Source organism: Poecilia reticulata, linkage group LG7 (genome assembly GCF_000633615.1).
Source record: "Poecilia reticulata strain Guanapo linkage group LG7, Guppy_female_1.0+MT, whole genome shotgun sequence".
In the NCBI taxonomy this organism is placed as follows: domain Eukaryota; kingdom Metazoa; phylum Chordata; class Actinopteri; order Cyprinodontiformes; family Poeciliidae; genus Poecilia; species Poecilia reticulata.
Window position 1 is genome coordinate 3,958,044 of NC_024337.1, and position 19,105 is coordinate 3,977,148.

The following is a 19,105-nucleotide window of genomic DNA, read 5'->3' on the forward strand; positions in this document are numbered from 1 at the left end:
AAGGTAAAAAAAAAAAAAAAAGCAGTCTTCTTTTTCATTTACAATGCAGAATTTCCATCACCGCCGTTTTCCTGAACTGGAAAAATGAAGGACCTCTGCAGAGATGGAACTTTTAATAAATGAATGCTTGGAAGTCTGCTCATTTGCTGATTAGGCTTTTTTAAATCATTCACTGCGTTTAGTGAGCGCTCAGCAGTACATTCAGCCAACACAACATTTCAGGCCAAGAGGTTTTTTTTTTTAAGTAGACAGGTTTCTAAGGTCCAACACAATATAAAATTAAAAGTTGATTAAAAATACTGATCAAAACCACAGTTTGATATTTTATACTTGAGAAAATGTATTTCATTTAATTACCAGTGTTTGTCACCAGACTTTCTTAGTTTTGTATTCTTTGACTTAAACTGTTTTCATGTAAATCATTATAAAGCTTCATTTTTTGTAAACACCGTCCTTCATCTCAGACGTTTGCCCAGTCGCTGGTTTTATTGATCCATATTCAAAATCAGAGTACGCTCTGTAAGCAACAAAAAAAATATGGCAAAGAGAGGCAAGAAAAAACATCAGTGACTTCTTCTCCTCCTCTTCACTCCATCATCGTTTAATGCTTCCTGCGTGTCTCTGCAGAGGGTTTCATTTATCTCACTATAGGTGAGTTTTAACACATAGCAAGGTGATAAAGTTTTACGGCTGATTGGAACTGTTAGTCATGAAGGTGAGGCAGCGCTCATGTGAAACATATAAATGGAGATGGTCTCTTTTCCCCAACATGTTCTTTGTAGTGACCCCCTCCACCAGCACCCCAGCAGCCAAGGCCGTACAAATGGCTGTACTTTAAGAAGATCAAAATATTAAAAATAGGACTTTTCTTCATCTGTTGCTCACTTAGTTTGTTTGAGGATTTGCAGTGGAAAATTGGGTCAGCAAAGTGGACCCCTGTCATTACCTGCGTTTACCGTAACCATAAAATTGCACAAATTGGAATTTAAAAAATATGAAAAGATGTGAAAAGGTGTCTTTTCAGTGAGGCGGACCACAAACCCGGCTGTGTTTTGTCAGGAGAAACAGCTCAGAACTCCAGAACCTACTGCGAGATGTTTGTGGAAGAAAACCCAAAACTGCGAGTTTAAAAGACAATCATCCGTGAGACTGACCAAACGCCAGACAACTTTTGAATTTGGAGGAAGTCGCAAAAAAATCTCTAAAAAAATTTTTTTCTCGATACATTTTTTGGCATTTAGCGAACAGAAATAATTTTGGTAATCCTTACCGACCTAAAACACGTCTGCTTTAACTTCGGACAGCGAGACAGAAAGATGAATGGTCTGTTTATTTGCTGTATGTATGTAAACTTCTGGTTCCTACTCCGTATACGCCATATCCTCTCCTCAGCCAAACAGTCTACTAGCTTATCCACGCGCGGCATGCCATCAGTCAGATTCCCATCTCTGAGGAAGTCATCCGCTCCTGCCCCCGATTCTTATCCAGTCTTCTTCTGAAACATCAAACCTGTCCACTGAAGTTGTGTTTGCTGCTCCCAGCTGTTTGTATGTGGGATGGGTCTCAGAGATTATTAACTCCCTGCAGCCATCACACAGCAGGAGGACCCACGCATGCCTCCTCTGTGGCAGGAGTGGAGTTGAGTGAGTTAATGCAAAGTACAAAGAAGCAGCTGCAGACTTATTGATTGCTTCTCCAGCTATCAATTATCTGGATGTGCTGATGTGACTGGTAATTATGTAATGGTAACAACGTCTTTTCAAGTTGTTAAAAGTAAACAGAGCGAATCCAGCAGCAGTCGGGTCTCCCTCAGATTGACTTCTTCAGGTATTTATGGTTTAAAAGCGGTCTTTAGGACCAAAGCGGATCCCTCTTTGACTGCCAAAGCATTCACAAAGGCAAAGATAGCCGTCCTTGGCAAGGAGTGGTTAGAATATGGTCCTGCTAAAAACATTTCAGACCGATATGTAATAATATTTTTGGTCTCACAGTAGGCGACTCCAAATGGGCAGAAGAATGACGGTTTGTGGGGTAAATTTCCATATTAAAGGGAAGCAGAGAAACACACTTTAGGATTTTTCAGCGTTTACAGATTTACCTCCAGCTGAGATGCTGAATAAATTCAAACCTAACAGAAATCTACTCAAAATGTCACACAGAGGTCAGCAGTTCTAAGCATTGTGCTTGCTTACGAATAGATGTGGGAAACCACTGAAGGAACATTTCTGTACTAACCGCTCAGCAGATTAAACCTGTCCAAAGTCTTTAGAAATAGGTGAAAAACTGCTTTTGGACAGTAAGAAGTGATTTTAGTGTTTGTTTCCTTTAGGATGCGGCAAACTTTGTTTCCAGTCAGTGAAAATCCCATCCTACCAATATTTCATAATAACATTTTCAATGAAAACTCTTAAGGCCTCTGAAGAGTACCAGTTACGGAGTCTTGTTCAAAAATGTACAGTATGGAGGAGGGTCTTTGCGCTGTCAATCACTGGTATGTACACGCTGGTCACAGCCTACCCCTTGTTCTCTGCTACGCTACAGCCTGTCATGAATGCTAAGGCTATAGTTGGCATGGCTACCGATGACAACGGATGAACAGTTGTTTCTCCTCCATTACCACATTTAGCAGCGCATACACGAGGCCACGCCTGGCTCTGATTGGTCATTTCTGACAGGGAATGGTGCATTTTCTTAGCAGATCTATAATGTTAGATCATCTAACATTATGCTGTCACAACATGGTGACAGTTTTATCAAATATAGAAAAAACACATCGTTGTAAAAGTTACATACTTCAGCTTTATGAATGTTTTCCAAAAGGGGCTCCAACATGCGCAACAAGCAGCCTGTAAGGTCACGTGTTTGGGATTGTTCTTCTGATTTAAACCCTTTAAAGCCATTACTAAAGTAACGTTGGTTACCCGTGTTAAGTTTAAAGTGTATTCCTCCTTTTTTATTTGTCAACATCTGTGTCACATTCAGCAGGCATTTTCCTACGAACTGAAAAAAAACTCATCTCAATGAACAGCGATAAGCAAAACCTAAAACTTCACTTACTGAGTTTTTTTTTGTCCATTTATTTCCTTCCTGTTTACTATTAAATCTCAGTTTAGAATTTTTAAAAAGACATTTTTTTTTCGGGGGTTTTCGTAAAACAGCGTGCACAGTTTTAATCTGTTATTATTGCAAACAACAAACCGGCATAAAGGCTATGCTTCAATAGAACAGAAAATACAATTCTCAACAAAGAGCTTCCATTTTCTCAAAAGAAATATTCCACAAGTCTGGTGCCTGTCAAAAAATCAGCCGTAATGTTTTCTTGCACACAAGCTATCCAGTCAAGTGACATATTATCTCTCCTAAAAATCCCGACCAATATGAAGCAGCTTGTTTTGTCTTCACGCTTAGCTCACAGCATGTTTTATCATACATACAGAAGAATGTCACAGTCCTTTTTAGCAATCACAAAGAGAATCAAAGTGCTTAAATGGAAAGTAACTTCACTTCTTTTCAGTTGAACACAAAAGCACAAAGAGGAGTCTGAAGGCAAACATTTGCAATAATATTTTTGGTCTCCGTTATGTGAATTGCCATTTCTTAGACAAATGTTCCTGCTTTGGAACAGCACTGCTGCTGAGCAGAAAGTTCTTCAGGAAGTTAATTCATCAGGGAAATACATAGGAGATATAATGTTCACACCTTCTATTTAAAATGAGAAAAGAAAGTAAAATAAAACATCTATTCCTGGGTAAATCAAGCAATTTACATTTACATTTTATGTTATTTACTTAACTGAAAAATTATTGTTACATTTTAAAGAGGTTGAAAAAAAATGAGAAAGCCTCTCTGCTTAAGTATTTTACATCACATAATTTGGAATTCTTAAAAAAATTGAGCATCAATTAAAATGACACCCCTGTAATGAGATACTGATCAGAACTAATCTATGCAGAAAAGCTGTATTCTATTATAAATTATAACGTTTATTTTCATTCATTTATTTACTTACACCTCTCATCTTCTGGGTAATATCACAGATTAGGATACTTAGGCTAGAGATTATAGCTCAGCTCTCCAGAGAAATATTTGCCCTTTCATGAATCACGTAACGGTTTTTCAAAAAAGGAAAACACTAAAATGTCTTTTTTATTTTTATTTTCTTAGTATACAGTGACAGATACAAAAAACATGCATTTCACACATTTCATGCTGTAGCAGGACATAGTCAGACTGCCACAGCTTTCATTTTTAATCCACCCCCCTCATCATGCTGAATGCTTGAGTGACTCGAACGGCAGGGAGTGCCGACCTGCTGCGTGATTTTTTTTTTACAGCAAGTAATTATTTTACAACTTGTGGGCACTTCTAGACTGCACACAAGACAATCTAGACTGACTTGAATGAAACTGACATCACAGCAAAAGTAACTTACTCTGTCCTGACAGCGTAACAGACTGAATATTTTGCACCTCTCGCCTTAGAACGCATGAACTGTACAAATTGTCATTAGTGACACAAAATGCCTTTTTACATCTGCCAGCAATGGTGGGCACTGCTAACTGAAAAGCTAGCTGTGCTATCCCTAAAGGACTAATCATGAACATTAGCTCTTCCAATGTGCTACACCATGTATGTAGAGTATTTAGCAGAAGCTAACGCTAAAGCTCTAAATTCAACTACATTGATACCCTTGTGGTGTACTGCCCCATGATATTGTACCTATGGTCGCATCTTCCTTGCTACTATCCATGTTTTATTTTCTTCCTGTGTGTGTCTTGTTTGAAATTAAGTTATTGGCAGAACAAAAGGAACAAACATGAGAACAGGACAAGGAATTGCTACGTCAAGTTTTTAACCCCTTTCAAAATAAGAGCAAGAATATAAATGTCTAAGTAACCACTAGAAGAATTCTTAAGTCAGTAATCAACACTTGAACACAGATGTCTAACTTTATTCAACTGAAAGTTTACAAAACAGCCGAGTAAGTTAGTTTGAATTTATTGTGAACAATTAATTTAGGGGAAGCTAAGTGAGCTTAAGATTTTCAACATTACCGAAAGGGTTAACGCATAAAATGAAAAATTAACTCTGCTATTAGCGCTTTAGTGCAAGTGTGCCCAGTACACCAGCGAACATAAGACAGTGAGCCAGAACTGAATCTAACTTATGAGCCCTGAAGGTCTTCTTTCCTCCAAACATGCACCACTGTATGAATGCTTTACAGAACATGCCAGGCAGAAGCCACATATTAATAATGCAATTTTCTATCTAAATTCTTATTTATGTGARGCAAAAAGTTCCCCTGAGATTATTGTATTATTCATAAGCATCAGAGAGGAGGATACAAATCATCACACAATGTGTGTGTGTTTAGTGTGTGTGTTTAGTGTGTTTGAACATCTTGTAATCTAACCACAGCAACAATGAGGATTTAAATACATGCATTTCGTGTATCTAAAGAAAAATGCCTTCCTCTCATCTCTGAATGGCTTGTGATATTATTGTGGCTTCGTGAGGAATTTGCATCTGTTTATGTGTGAGTTCACGTATGTTTGTGAATTCAAGTGATTATCTGAGAGTGGAGGCATGTGTGAAGATGAATGTTAACATCGGTGTTTGTGAATGACAAGCGGAGGGGGGGGTAGCACCATCGGCACGTATCAGCATGCGTGCCTGTACTGTATCCGGCTATATGTTGCCTGCTAATATGAACACACAGAAGTACTCGGCATTCAATGCGGCTTTTCTCCTTTCCGTCAAGTAGAAAGTTTGAGAGGAAGAAATGTCTGCATGCAAATGAAACACAAATCAAGTTGTTTTCTTATTCCAGAGCCAAACTGATCTCTTTTTGTTGAGAGTGCCATGATGTTTTTTTTTTTTTTGTTCGTGTATAATCACATTTACACTTAGAATTTGGGTGTTAGAAAAAAAAAGTGGGGGAAAAAAAGGCATTACTTGAAAGAAAGCAGCAGCAAGAAAGCATTACTATCAATAAAACATATTGTTTATTACCATTCTTCTATTGGGAAGAGACTTGGGAGAAGAATAAGGAATTATCATCGGGATCTGAACACGTCTTGGGGGGTGCGAGATGATGACTTCCATCTGTGCAGTGGTATTAATGGACGTGTTAATAGAGGTTGTAGCTGAGAATGGAGGGATTGACAGGGAAACAGCCAGCAGCACTGCAACCTCCTTGAAAATCATCCAGTGGGACAGATAACATCCTAGAATAACACACAGAAACGCAAATGAGTTTTGTGTATGTCTGGAAAAAAATATCAAAACATACATCGAACTCTAGGGTCTGGAAAAAATAGGGGACACTGTAAAACTCCTGGGTTAAAATCAACTCAATTCTCTGTCATTTTGTGAACCTGGTCAGGGGTCAAACACAAACTGATGCACCTAATTTATGTGTCTAATAAAGACACATAATTTGTGAAAAGATCAGCCTCCTCCACCTCCTTCCCGAGATGCTATTGCTGTCTGAAGAAATGCACAGCTCCCGACCAAAAACAACCAATCAGAGCCTGGACAGGGATCTTAGCGCTGTCAATCAACTCACTGCTAAACGTGTCAATGGCAGAGAAACAGCTACAGGAAAACTGTTTATCCATCGTCATTTGTGGCTTAGCGTCCACTACAAGCTGTGCTGTCTGGAAGTAGCAGAAAGTAAATGTGGCATGGGACAAGGGAAGAGCAGTACCACACAGAAGCTGATTGACAGCGCTATGATTCGCCTCCTGGTTCTGATTGGTTGTTTCTACACTCTTAGAAATGGCTGTAAATTTACGGTGGAATTCCAGCAGTAACATACTGTTATTCCAAAATACGGTAGGATATTGTCAATTTGATGTCTTCTTATCTTGTCACAATCAAGACTGATGAATGGCAGTAAACTACCGCAAAATAATTGTAAAATACGTTTTTTTCCTAGGCAAGACATTTTACTTTTATTTGCATCTTAGAGAACCAGCATTTAAAGACAATATTAAACGGAAAGAAAAAAATACTTTCCATAATAAATCTTTTAGGGAATTAATCGAAATCTACAGAGCATAATCAAAAATGTTAGAATACCAGTGTTGGTGTTATATGTTAAAAATACAATGTTAATTAAACACTTGTTTAGTCAAATTCAAAGATAGGTTTGTGAGTTTCCCTAAAGAGACTGTGTTTGATAAAGGGTTGCTCCCACAATCACAACGTATCTGTGACGTCACGTGTCTGGAGATTATCATAACAAGGTAAATTCCCCAAAGCTATTAAAACATGCTCTTTTTGTTCTTTCTTTAATGTATTTATGTAATGTAATGGTGATGCATTGTCTCATTGTTTGTAACTCCCTGGCGGACATTATACCACAATTATGCTGTGTTTATACTGTTATGTATTCTGTATCTCAATAAAGATCTATTTAAAAAAACAAAAAAAAAAACAAGGCAAGTTCCATGTTAAGACCATCATGTTTTTGATTTTGATTATTTTTTATGAATGCATTAACTTTCTGTTTGCGCAAGAGTATCAACTTATGCTTAACGTAAGTTTATTTGTTTGGATATCGCGGTACGACTGTTCAGTACAGAGGTGCTCAAGTCCAGTCCTCGAGAGCTGCTATCCTGAAACTTTCAGATGCTTCCCCGCGCCAATTAACACACCTGAATCAGATGAATGGCTGATTAGTAGGTCTGTTCAGAGCTGATCCTGGTCTGTTGGAGAAAAGATGCATCAAAAAGTTGCAGGACGGTAGCTCTCGAGGACTAGAAGTGAGCACCCTTGGTTTATTATTTTTGTTAGCAGCTAAAGCTAGCCAAGCAGATGTAGCACGGGGTGTCCGGTGGTTAAACGAACATTAAAACTCAGAAAGGCCATTTGAGTTAACATTATTTAGCTGCGGAGTCGTTTTCTTGAAGTTTTCGGCTATAGACGGCATAATGGGGAGAGTGGCTGTGCTGGACCGGTGGTTTGATCTATGCTATCAAAATGTTTTTGTCTCTATAAATAATAATGATAAATAAATGATAACATATCAACGGGCTCTTTTTTTCTAAATTAGTATGTCATGTTGGTGACTGAGGCGTGTTATGATAACTTCAACACATTTCTTCTGACAGGTTGGCAGAAGAAATCCTCTCCAGAATGTTTCTATAAGCTGACTAATTTCTATAATGCCTAATGTCTGAGTTGTGTCCATGGTAATTATTTCTGACATTTTTATGTTTTATGTTGTAGGTGGTGAAAAATGCTCTCCAGGGTAAACCGGGTGGACAAAGTATTTTGGTGGGTGCAGGTATGTGGTTATTCTAATGAGCCTACTTATTTGTAGAAGCACTTTCTCATTGGCTTTGTTTGCTATCTGAATGTAGCTGTGCTGCTAAATATATTTAATAATTTTTATTATTCGTCTTCTTATCATTATGTCAAAGATGCAAGCCAGTGTTGAAGCCTTCCTCATTGCCATGCAACCAGGACAGCCCTTCCTCCTGCATGTTGGTGAAAACAAGAGCAGCACCAAAGACACTTCACCATTAGTGATCACAAGATCATCCAAGGTAGCTTTTAATGAACTTTGAAAGCACACTTCTCCTTCAGTGCAAAGTACCTACAACTTCTGTATATTAATCCAGCCTACAGTTTTCAACATTGATGTGACTTGCACGACAATTGACGAGTTTAAGATCCTTGCTTTTACTTTACCTGGCAGAGTGGACACTCTTTATTATGATGATCATTTAAATGCATACTGTATCAATAAGAGGATTTGTTTTATGTTCTTCCAATTAAGGACTTGGTTAATTACAGTCCCTGTGGCAAGCAGTTTTCTGCATGGTCAGCATTGAAGGCCATATTGTCTTTGAGAGGGTCCAGCYGACATTCCAGACAGGACAGCGTTGTCCATCTTCTACATCTTCAGCCTCCAATGAGGCAGCCAAGACTTTGGTTCATTCAACGGTAAAACCATACCTATAATTTTCTTTTACAATGACATGGTTTTAAAGCAAGTTATGATTAACATTTGACAAAGGTGGTGATGTTTTCTATTTACGTAATTAAAAACAGCTTTATTTATATATTGTACCAGCTGTATTCGGAATGCCACACTATATTCTCAGGAATTTTCCCATTTTTGATTTTGTTTTTTAGTTGCTTCATTGGGATTAACCCAGAAAGGGGAACAAAAGCTGGTCATGGGAAGATGGTATCCAAAAAGATAGGAAAGACCATTCAAAAGAAAAAGTGACAGTCAATGTTCAGGTTTTCACCCTCATCAAAAACCTGATGGACTTTGAGTGGCATCTCATTCAGGTTAGTTGTTGTCCTTTTCTTATCTTTGAAATCTTTCTGTTCTTTCGCAAGAACGGTAAAGTACTGGCAGCTATAGATGCCAGAAGTTTACCGTTCTTTAACAGTATCTATACCGTACTTGCATTGACGGTAATTTACTGTCAGGATTAATTACGGTACAGCTACTGTGCATTTACAGTAAACTTCTGGCGTCTATAGCTGCCAGTATTTTACTGTAAATTTACAGGATTATTTCTTAAAGTGTAGTTATCACTGGGAGAAGGCAGAGGAGCTCCATTTTTCCCCCACAGATTATCTGTTTCATACTGTCACGACATAGCAATAGTTTCAACAATAAAAAGTATATTTTTTTATAAAAGTTACATACTGCGGCTTTATTGTCATAACGTGAAAACGTTAAAATAACGTAAATGCTTTTGAAAGGCATTTAAAGTTTTGCTTATCTATCACAGAGCATCTAGTCTGAATGTCACAACTGCTGTTAAAAATCCATCCATCCATCCATTTTCTTTACACCCTTGTCCCTAGTGGGGTCAGGAGGGTTGCTGGTGACTATCTCCGGCTAACGTTCCGGGCGAGAGGCGGGGTCACCCTGGACAGGTTGCCAGTCTGTCGCAGGGCAACATAGAGACACACAGGACAAACAACCACGCACACACACACCTAGGGACAATTTGGAGAGGCCAATTAACCTGACAGTCATGTTTTTGGACTGTGGGAGAAAACCGGAGTACCCGGAGAAAACCCACACATGCCGAGGGAGAACATGCAAACTCCATGCAGAAAGACCGGGGCCGGGAATCAAACCCAGAACCTTCTTGCTGCAAGGCAACAGCTCTGCCAGCTGCGCCACAGTGTAGCCCAGGCTGTTAAAAATATACATGAAAAATAAAAAAAAGTAGTGAGCTCATGTTTTTACAGATACAAAAAGACAGGTGTCTCTTCCATAATGCAGATTCAAACATAAACATGTGTATGCAAAAAGCTTCGACGTGTACCTATAGCAAATGTAAGCTCCCTTCAAAAGCAACAAAATAACCATAATGAACCACAGACACCTGTGAAATCAGTCACAGATGTATCTGCGGCGCTCACATGCACAAATTGAGAGATTTGAGGGAAACGTGCGACAGCTAGATAATTGAAAACTAAGAGCACAGAAAGCTGGTCTGCCTTCTAAATCACCCGAGCAAACATGTAAACACCAAATATTTGATGTGAGCCAATATTTATTCAACCACACACGAGACGAAAAAAACGATAACGGCACCACGAAAGAAATAATATTTCCAGTCCAGTTGTATTTAAGTTCTTTTTGGCAGATGGCATCATTGTTGTCATAGCTTAAAACATTTTTGACTCATCATAAAAATACCTAAAAGTGAATCAACAATCGTTTTTGTTGCCTTCCTGTGTCTAACAGAGCTCCGAAACCGTTTGATAATTAGTGAAAACAGTTGGCCTTTGCAGTTTTTTAAATATTCCCAGAGAACAACTTGCTTTCATTCCCTCAGAAAACACTCAGGTATCCATGGATTCACGTTTCTTCAGTTTTTGCCTTTTTAATCACACTAAGACAAAAAAAAAAGATCCAGCCTAAACAAACCAGTCTATTGATTTAATTACAATTTCACATTACCTGTAAAAATTACATGTGAAAATGTAATTAAACCTACTAGTTATGCAACGTTTGCTGGTAACACCTGACAGTGTTTGCAATAACAAGCAAGACTCTTTAATGTAGAGGCATTTCACCCACTCTTCTGTGCAGAATTGTTTTAATTTAGCCATATGTTGTGGGGTTTTCCAGTACAAACGGCTTAAGGTCATGTCACAACTCAATTGAATTTAAATCAGAACTTTGGATAGGCCACTTGGACACTGTCCTTCATGACTTTTTGCTAGAGAGCAGAATTCATGTATCCATCAGTTATGGCAAGCAGCCCAGATCCCAAAGCAGCAAGGCAGCCCTCAGGCTATCACACTCTCACCAGTGTTTGACTGTCAGTTTGAAGTTTTTTTTTTTTTTTTTTAAACATAGTCAGTTTTACACCAGATGTAAAGAGGCAGCACTCCTCTGTGTGGTGTGTTTTCCCAAAGGTCTTGGTCAAGATATTTTTTTTGGCAAATGTGAGACGGGCCTTTTTTCAGTCAGCAAAAGTTCTGGTCAAATCAAAACTCAAATAAAATTTTATTTGTACAGCACATTACAGCAATAAGGCATTTCAAAGTGCTTTAAATAGTAAAAACACAAAGTCACGCAACAGAATCAACAATAGAATTAATTGATTACATTTCAAAGGCAACTCTATAAACAGGCGGGGTTTTGGTCTAGATTTAAAGGCTCTCAGTGTTTCAGCTATTTTGCAGTTTTCTGGAAGTTTTTTTCCAGATTTGTGGTGCATAAAAGCTGAATGCTGCTTCTTGTTTGGTTCTGGGGATGCAGGGCGGAACCAGAACCAGAAGACGGAAGATTGATACGACAGCAGCAGATCTTTAATGTATTGTGGTGACAGCAGCAGATCTTTAATGTATTGTGCTGCTAAGACATTCAGTGATTTATAAACTAACAATATTATTTTAAAGTCTGTTTTGGAACTCGCCGATAAATGTCTTTTTGTCCCAGTCTCTTATTGTTGAATTATGCTGAACTTAACTGAGGTAAGTGAAGCCTGCAGTGGCTTGATGTTGTTCTGGCTTCTTTACCTCCTGCATTGAGTTGTTGAAACTGTCTTGCAGTAATCGTGGAAGGCGGATCACTCCTGGGATTATTCACAGCTGTTCCAATTTCAGTTTGTGGAAACTGGCTGGTCTCCTGGTTTACTGGAGTCGCAGACCCTGAGAAACACTGAGTTCCTTTAGATCAAGGCTAAAAACGCACTTGCTTAGAGTTGCTTTTGACACATAATCACTGGAACATTGACCAATACGTTTGATTTGTACTGGTGATTTTTGACGATGGGACTCGACACAATATGTTTACTGGTGACTGTATGATGGTTTTATGATGGGTTTTTTTATATTTCTTTTGTGATGTAAAGCACTTTGAACCTCTTTTTTGTTGAAATGTGCTACAAAAAAACATTTCTATACTAAATAACCTCAATTACTTTTCTCATCCATCTAAATCTTTAAATCTGGGGCATGATGTGTTTAATGGGATGTTTTGGCTACTTTATGGATTCACGTTTCTTCAGTTTTTGCCTAAACTGAAKAAACGTGTCAGACAAGGTTCTTTAATGTCATTTGAAAATTAGGTTCATCACAGTTAATTCATAATTTAACAAATGGGGGGTGAATGATGAGGGGAGCAAAACTCTTCATAGGTCAGAAAAGTTGTTACTGAGATTATATTTCTTATATAAAACTTAATTTGTTAATGTGAAAAATGGGGAAAAAAAAGAAAAGAAAAGCCAAACTATCAGGAATGAGAGTCAAACCTTTATATTGTATTAATATAGTAACAAGGGGCCCAACAAAGCAGCAGTTCCCAAAATCTGTGGTTCAGGAGACAAAAGCTGTGGGATAGTAATATTTTTTAACAGCTACCGCAAAGTGTAGACTACTTTACAGGCTTTAAGAGTGTGTATAAAGATGAAAGAGCTGTGTTTTCATTTATAAAGGTGATGAACTGAAAGTGCTGGTCATTCAGATTTAGTTTTTGGCGGCAGCTCTGAGAGCTTTAGTTTATGGAATGTCTTGTGCATATAATTCCATTTTGACAAACGCTTATTAAACTACATGAAACTTTGAACTCAAAAAATAATATGCTTCTGTAGTCAAATTCAGAATCGGTATTTCATAAAGCAGGAATATGAATCATTCTGGAAAAATGAAATCAATTTAAATTTTGATGAGATGACTGGAATCTGACTACTGTTGCGAGATGCTGTGTGTATACCTAGAAAGCGTTTCATTTTGTGCTATATTATTTCACAATACTGTACTTTGCCATTTTTATATTTCTTTGTTGAAAGTGGGTACATAATAAAGCCTGACAAGTAGGACTAGAGAAGTTATGGGATGGTTTCCACGAGTTTTCCCTTTAAAAAATGATCCTTTTATATATACTTTCTGAGGAAAAAAGCAGACTGTAACCTGCTTGCTGCAGGCTGATGGACGTTCTTTCACAGCCTCCTGTTTTGTTGAGCTGTTGCTCTTAAAAAAGATTTTTTTTAAATCTTCAGTAGTTTGCATGTTGGCAATGCCAGCCTGTTGTACTTCATGATTGTGAATTCAGAATAGAATAAAGAAGTAAGCAAAGTGACTGACAGGATGAAAGACGACAAAAGTGCATTCTTCCTCATCAGTCGCGCTCTGAAATGTAACATAGGATCTTAGCAGAAAAGCTTTCTTCTGTGCTGAGCTGCAGAAAAAAAAGTTTAATAGGTTAAAGATAAACAACCATCAAAATTAATCTACAATTAGTTGAGAATGTGGAAAGCAACAACTTCTATGATTTATTTCTGTCACATCTTGTTGTCGTGTTCGGTTTAAGGTAAGCACCCAAATGTAGAGAGTAACAGAAAGCAAAGTCTTTAATGAAAAAAACAAACAAAAAACAAAATAACGTACATCTGGCAAAGAGATGAATCAGGGAATAGCCAGAGAAACGAGGATAAAGATGGAGGAACCAGTGGAAAACGATGCAGAAAGGAAACTTTGTAGTGGAGAACGACATGAGAACCAGAAGAGCCAATCACAGGTGAGTAGATGCAGCTGGGAATGGGAGCAGGATGCAGACTAGAGGAAAGGTAAAAGGTAAGTATGTAACTGCAGTATGTGACTTTTATTGAAAAGTACATATATGTGTATATTTTTTTTTACCCATTACATACAGTATGAGTCAGATAATCTGTGAAAAAATTGAGCTCCTCTTCTTTCTTCCTCTGTTCCTATTGCCATCTACAGAAAAGCAACCAATCAGACCATAGAGGAGGGTCTTAGCACTGTCAATCATGCATGTGGATGTGCTGCTCACACTCTCCCAGATGCTCTCGGCTACACTACTGCTGGTTTACCACAACCTTACCTGCCATCAATGATCTGGCTAATTGGCTACTAATGGGGGTTTTAATGGGATGATAAGTTCTTTCTACACCATTGAGCACTTGGAACACAAGCATGATTGACAGCGCTATAAGACCCTCCCACTGGCTCTGATTGGTTGTTTCTCACTGGGAGCAGTGCATTTCTTTAGAAGGCAATTCTGCCACTGAGAGGAGCTTCATTTTATCAAATATCATCTGTTTCATACTGTCACAGCACAGCAACAGTTTAAATAAAGGTGTAAAAAAATTTTCTGTTGTTTTTTTTATAAAAGTTGTGTACTGCAGCTTTAAGGGGAAAAATAAAGACTGTCAAACAGTAAACAGAAACACTAAACAAATACAAAAAACAAATGAGAATATAAACTAACACGTGGAATAAACTACAATAGAAGATTGAGGTGAATAACAAAGAAATGATCACAAACCAGAAGTACAAATAAAACTAAAAAAAAGTTCAAACACCTACAGATCATGTCAGCTATTCCTTCAAAGTATTGGCTAGAGAAAGTATGTGTACAAAGTATTTACACGTATCACTCTCAGGAACACCAATTGTAGTGATTCATTTCATTCAGTCCTGACTTGCTGTTTCTTAGTGGAGCTGAAGATAAACAGCAGATGTACAGTTTGTGGCGGCAGAATGTGGCACCGTAATACGACATGACACCCCCGCTACGAGTGTGGCACAAACACAAGCAGTCTGCTGCCAAACGGAGGGGGGGTGGAGGGCTGTGGGGGGCGTTCATGGCACAGACGCAACGAGTAACAAATGTTCCAGGAGATCAGAGAGAGGGCGGTGAGATCAGGCGGGATTCAGGGTCTGTATGGTGAGATGAGACAAATGTTTCGAACCCTGATGTGAAGATGGGAGTGAGATCATAGAGACAAAAGAAGTAGCATGGTAAGCAGAAAAGTGTTTTCCTTATTCAGAATCAAAACGGGTGGGCGATGTGGCCTTAAACTTTTATCATATTTTCTGGTGCTATTATCAAAACAGCAGAAGTGATAAAATTGACTGTTTACTTTGTTTTTTTTAGGTAACGTTATAGCTCTGACCGCATGACACAGTCAGAGCCCTACAAACACAAATACTGCTCTTGACAAACACTCCAATTTGTAATATGCTTCTTTAGAACACCATTCACATAAAGAAGTGTGATGTATATCGTTAAGCTGCACACACATTTTCAAATTTATTTAACTTTTATTGAATAGACACTAGGGAAATTTGTAAAAACTAACAATAACCACATCACAGACTGTTTTTGGAGGTTTTAAACATCGTTATTTGGAATTTATCACGACAACGGTGAGTCACAATAAATGACAAACGATACGATAAATGCTCACTGCTAGCAGTGAAGCGGTTGGGCCTGAGAGCCCACTGTGGGAGCTGAAATGCCAAATGAATAGGAAATATTAGCAATCAGAAATAAATAAGAGCTGCATGGTGGCTCAGTTGTTAGCAATGTTGCATCACAATGTTGGGTCAAATTTACTATTATGATTTATTAAACTATTTAGTAATGGAAGAAAAAGCAATTACTTTCACCGGATGCCACAACTGGCTCAAGGACATCACATGAAAACAACAAAAATATGTACATTCGTTGCTTAAGCAGCTAGGTCTCTACAGATTTCTTTTAAAGACTGAAATGTGCAACAGATTTCACATGAGCAGGTCATGCGTTCCAGAGGTGAATAAAGCAAGATGTCTGAGCAAAAAAAAAGAATTGTTTACAAAATGAATGCCTGAACATTACCACAGAAAGCAACAGCGGTCCACGTCCTACCGGAATCACACAAGAACCTTTAAACATTTAAAGACGAACCTTAAGAACAAAAAAAAAATTCAAGATGTTCACCAATCCGTGAAGGCCCTCAATCTGTTTGAGGGAGAGCCTCAAACAGATTGAGGTTCTCAATCTGTTTGAGGCTTTTAAAAGACTTTTAAAAGCTTGATTGCAAAGAAACAAAACAGATTTGATTGTTGACAGATTGGTTTTTCACAAGCACTGCCATGCCCTCACACAAACATGAACGTTTAAACAAATTCAAAAAGAACAATGCATGAAAATCTTGGACTCCATGTGACTGTGTGAGGAGGGCTTCAAAGAATGAGTCCCCATAGCCATGCAGTTACACCCAAGCAATGAAACACCAAGTCCAACGCAAAACACCAGATACCGAGGTGCAAAACAACAAACATGCCACCACTGGACTTGAGCACGATGGATGCGTGTTGTCTGGAGTCATGCTTCTCTGATTTCTAACTTTCTGAGTTGTGAAGAAACCACAAAACGGAAAATTACAACACAGGACAAACAAGATGAAAATTGCAAGATTAGATTCAAGTTGAAGCAGAACAACATTCAGCAAATGTACTTTCATAATGCTAAATTCAATACAATTTGTTGAAAAATTATGATCACTTTCATCCTGGCTTGGGTTCAGAAAGAAAAAAGGTTATGTGCGCCTTAAAATGTGTCATTCTGGACCACTTTTTGATCCAGTATCATTGTTTTATTGAAACCTATAGGGGATGTATGGGTCTCACTCAGGGCTAAGAGTGACAGCAGCAAGCCTCTTAGTTTGAGGCTTGCTGCTGCCTCAAACTAAGACCAACATTTTTACCTTGTTTTCACATGGCGGACATCAAATTTGTAGTAGATTTCAATGACTGTATGTAAAGCACTGTTTTTTGAATTTCCTTCATCAAAGCGATTAGTGTATTCCCACCAACCCTACATGACGTTAAAATATCAACCCAGACTTGTAAACCCTCAGTTCAGGTCTTTGCCTTGTATGGAGGTTTGGGGTGTTAACATGATCAGTTATGTCTCTGAATAAGTGGGGCATAAAGTCGCTCTGCTGGCTGGCAACCGATTTCAGGAAAGAGTCTCTTTACTACTGAATTGTGGTGCGAAGAATAACACAACAGTAAAAACCAGGAAAAACAAATAAAAGTAATGGCCACATCAACAGAAGCGGTAGTCTTGGTTGTGAGCTGGCAGCACCCCACTGGGAGCCTGATAGGTTCTGAAGGAAATACGGTACAAACCAAGAATGAGCTTCAGAAAAATAAAGCCACCCTGTTCGTGTCGTGTACTATTGGACTCGAACTGGACTGAGGAGATAATGTGCCACAGCAGCGCACATATTAGTCCCCTTTAAAGCCTCTTTGTCCCCAAGACATCACATGTCCGGGCCCATTAGCATGGGCAGCTGGTTGTGGTGCCAGCCACAAAGAAAGCTTAAAGTGGAGTCTATTTCATTCATTGATTCCTCTCCTGTGTAGTCGGATACTTCATTGCTTTAATCAGTGGGTGGTTTAAACTGGGGTGAAATTACAGGTATGGGGCCTGCAGATGCCATGTTTGCAGGTGGGTCAGATTGCATTTGCATCGTTTCCTTTGAGTTCTCTCGCTGTAACTGGAACACATCCTGTGTTCTGTGCTGCAATGAAGGTGTGGAGGAACTGATGAAGGGTGTATTAGTGAGAACATGAGAGTATACTTTTCCTGGAGTTTGTCTCATGCTTTGACCCCACGGTGTGTCAGTCTGTGGGAATTAAGGATTGTCAGGGCAGATGGGAAATAATCCAAGAAGTCTGAAGTGATCCTGAAACGGGGAACTGGAATATGAATATGAAGATGTAAAGCAAATCTTTTTTTTTTGCTGGAGACTTTACAAGTAAGTCTCAAGTTTTTCTAACCAAGTTTCAAGTCAGGCCCTGTGTTAGTTATGTAAGTTCCCTGGTTCTTTACTGCGATTTACAAATCACGTTTCACCAACTCAAAGTCATTTCTTTTTCATCAACTCGTGATTTGTGCAAGCAAATTAAATTATGTATAATTTTTCTCCTGTGTTGTAGATCAAATAATTTAGAAAAGTTACTAAATTGGCTTGATTTGATTCAAAAACATTTTTTAATTGTTTAAAGAAATAAAAATAAAGAAATATTTTTTTTTAATTTTGTATATTCTAAAGTGGCACTTTGACTGAAGCTCTGGATTTAAATTATTTAATTTAAATTGTAGCCTGCAGACCTGCATGTGGAAATAATTTTGATTCAAATCATTTGCATGAATACAAATGTCTTCCCACTTTTGTCCTAAAAAGGTGATCATCAGTGTGTTTAAGTCATTCACAAAATACAGCGGAAGATCTGCTATAATACAATCCTAAAAAAAAATCATCAGCTGTATGTCCTCTAAAGCCACCAAACAGCCAGGATCCACTCAGACTAATCACAGATTACATTCGTGAATAATCTGGATTCTTTATCTTTTTTCTCTGTGTGAGGCCTATTAATCTAAAATTACAACACAGAGATGATGAGAAAAAAAGAATGTGCCGTTTAGTTACTGGATGAGCGCTACAGCTGGGGAAGCACCTGGGAACGCTGAGACAACATCGCCTCTCCATTTGTTCTGATGCAGCACATCACATCCGAAGGCTGTCTGATCTGGAAGGAGTCAAAATCAAACCAGGCACTAATAATCCACAAAAAAATTACATATAGTTATTGTTAAGATGAGAAGAAAAAAAAAAGAAGATATTTTTGCTTTTTTTTAATTAAAAGCTGAATTTGTGCAGACCCTGTGGTCTACACAAGTCGACACTTTGGACACCACAGGTTTAGATCAAAACATATTCAACCCAATCAAAGTCTAGACTTTCACTTAGTCTGTTGCAAAATTAATTTAACAAAGAGGCAGCTGGCTTTATAAAACAAAAAAAAA

The 19,105-nt window shown here is 38.2% G+C and overlaps 1 long non-coding RNA gene across 3 annotated transcripts in view; it reads right to left on the reverse strand.

Annotated features, from left to right (window-relative positions):
* Nucleotides 1-5,949: 5,949 nt before the first annotated feature.
* Nucleotides 5,950-19,105, reverse strand: part of LOC103466936 (uncharacterized) — a 50,529-nt gene continuing 37,373 nt past the window's right edge. For 2 of the 3 annotated variants that reach the window (XR_534009.2, XR_534008.2), the window contains exon 5: nucleotides 5,950-6,227. This is a non-coding gene — a long non-coding RNA (uncharacterized LOC103466936). The remainder of the gene's footprint in view (nucleotides 6,228-19,105) is intronic. The other variant, XR_534010.2, reaches the window with a different exon arrangement.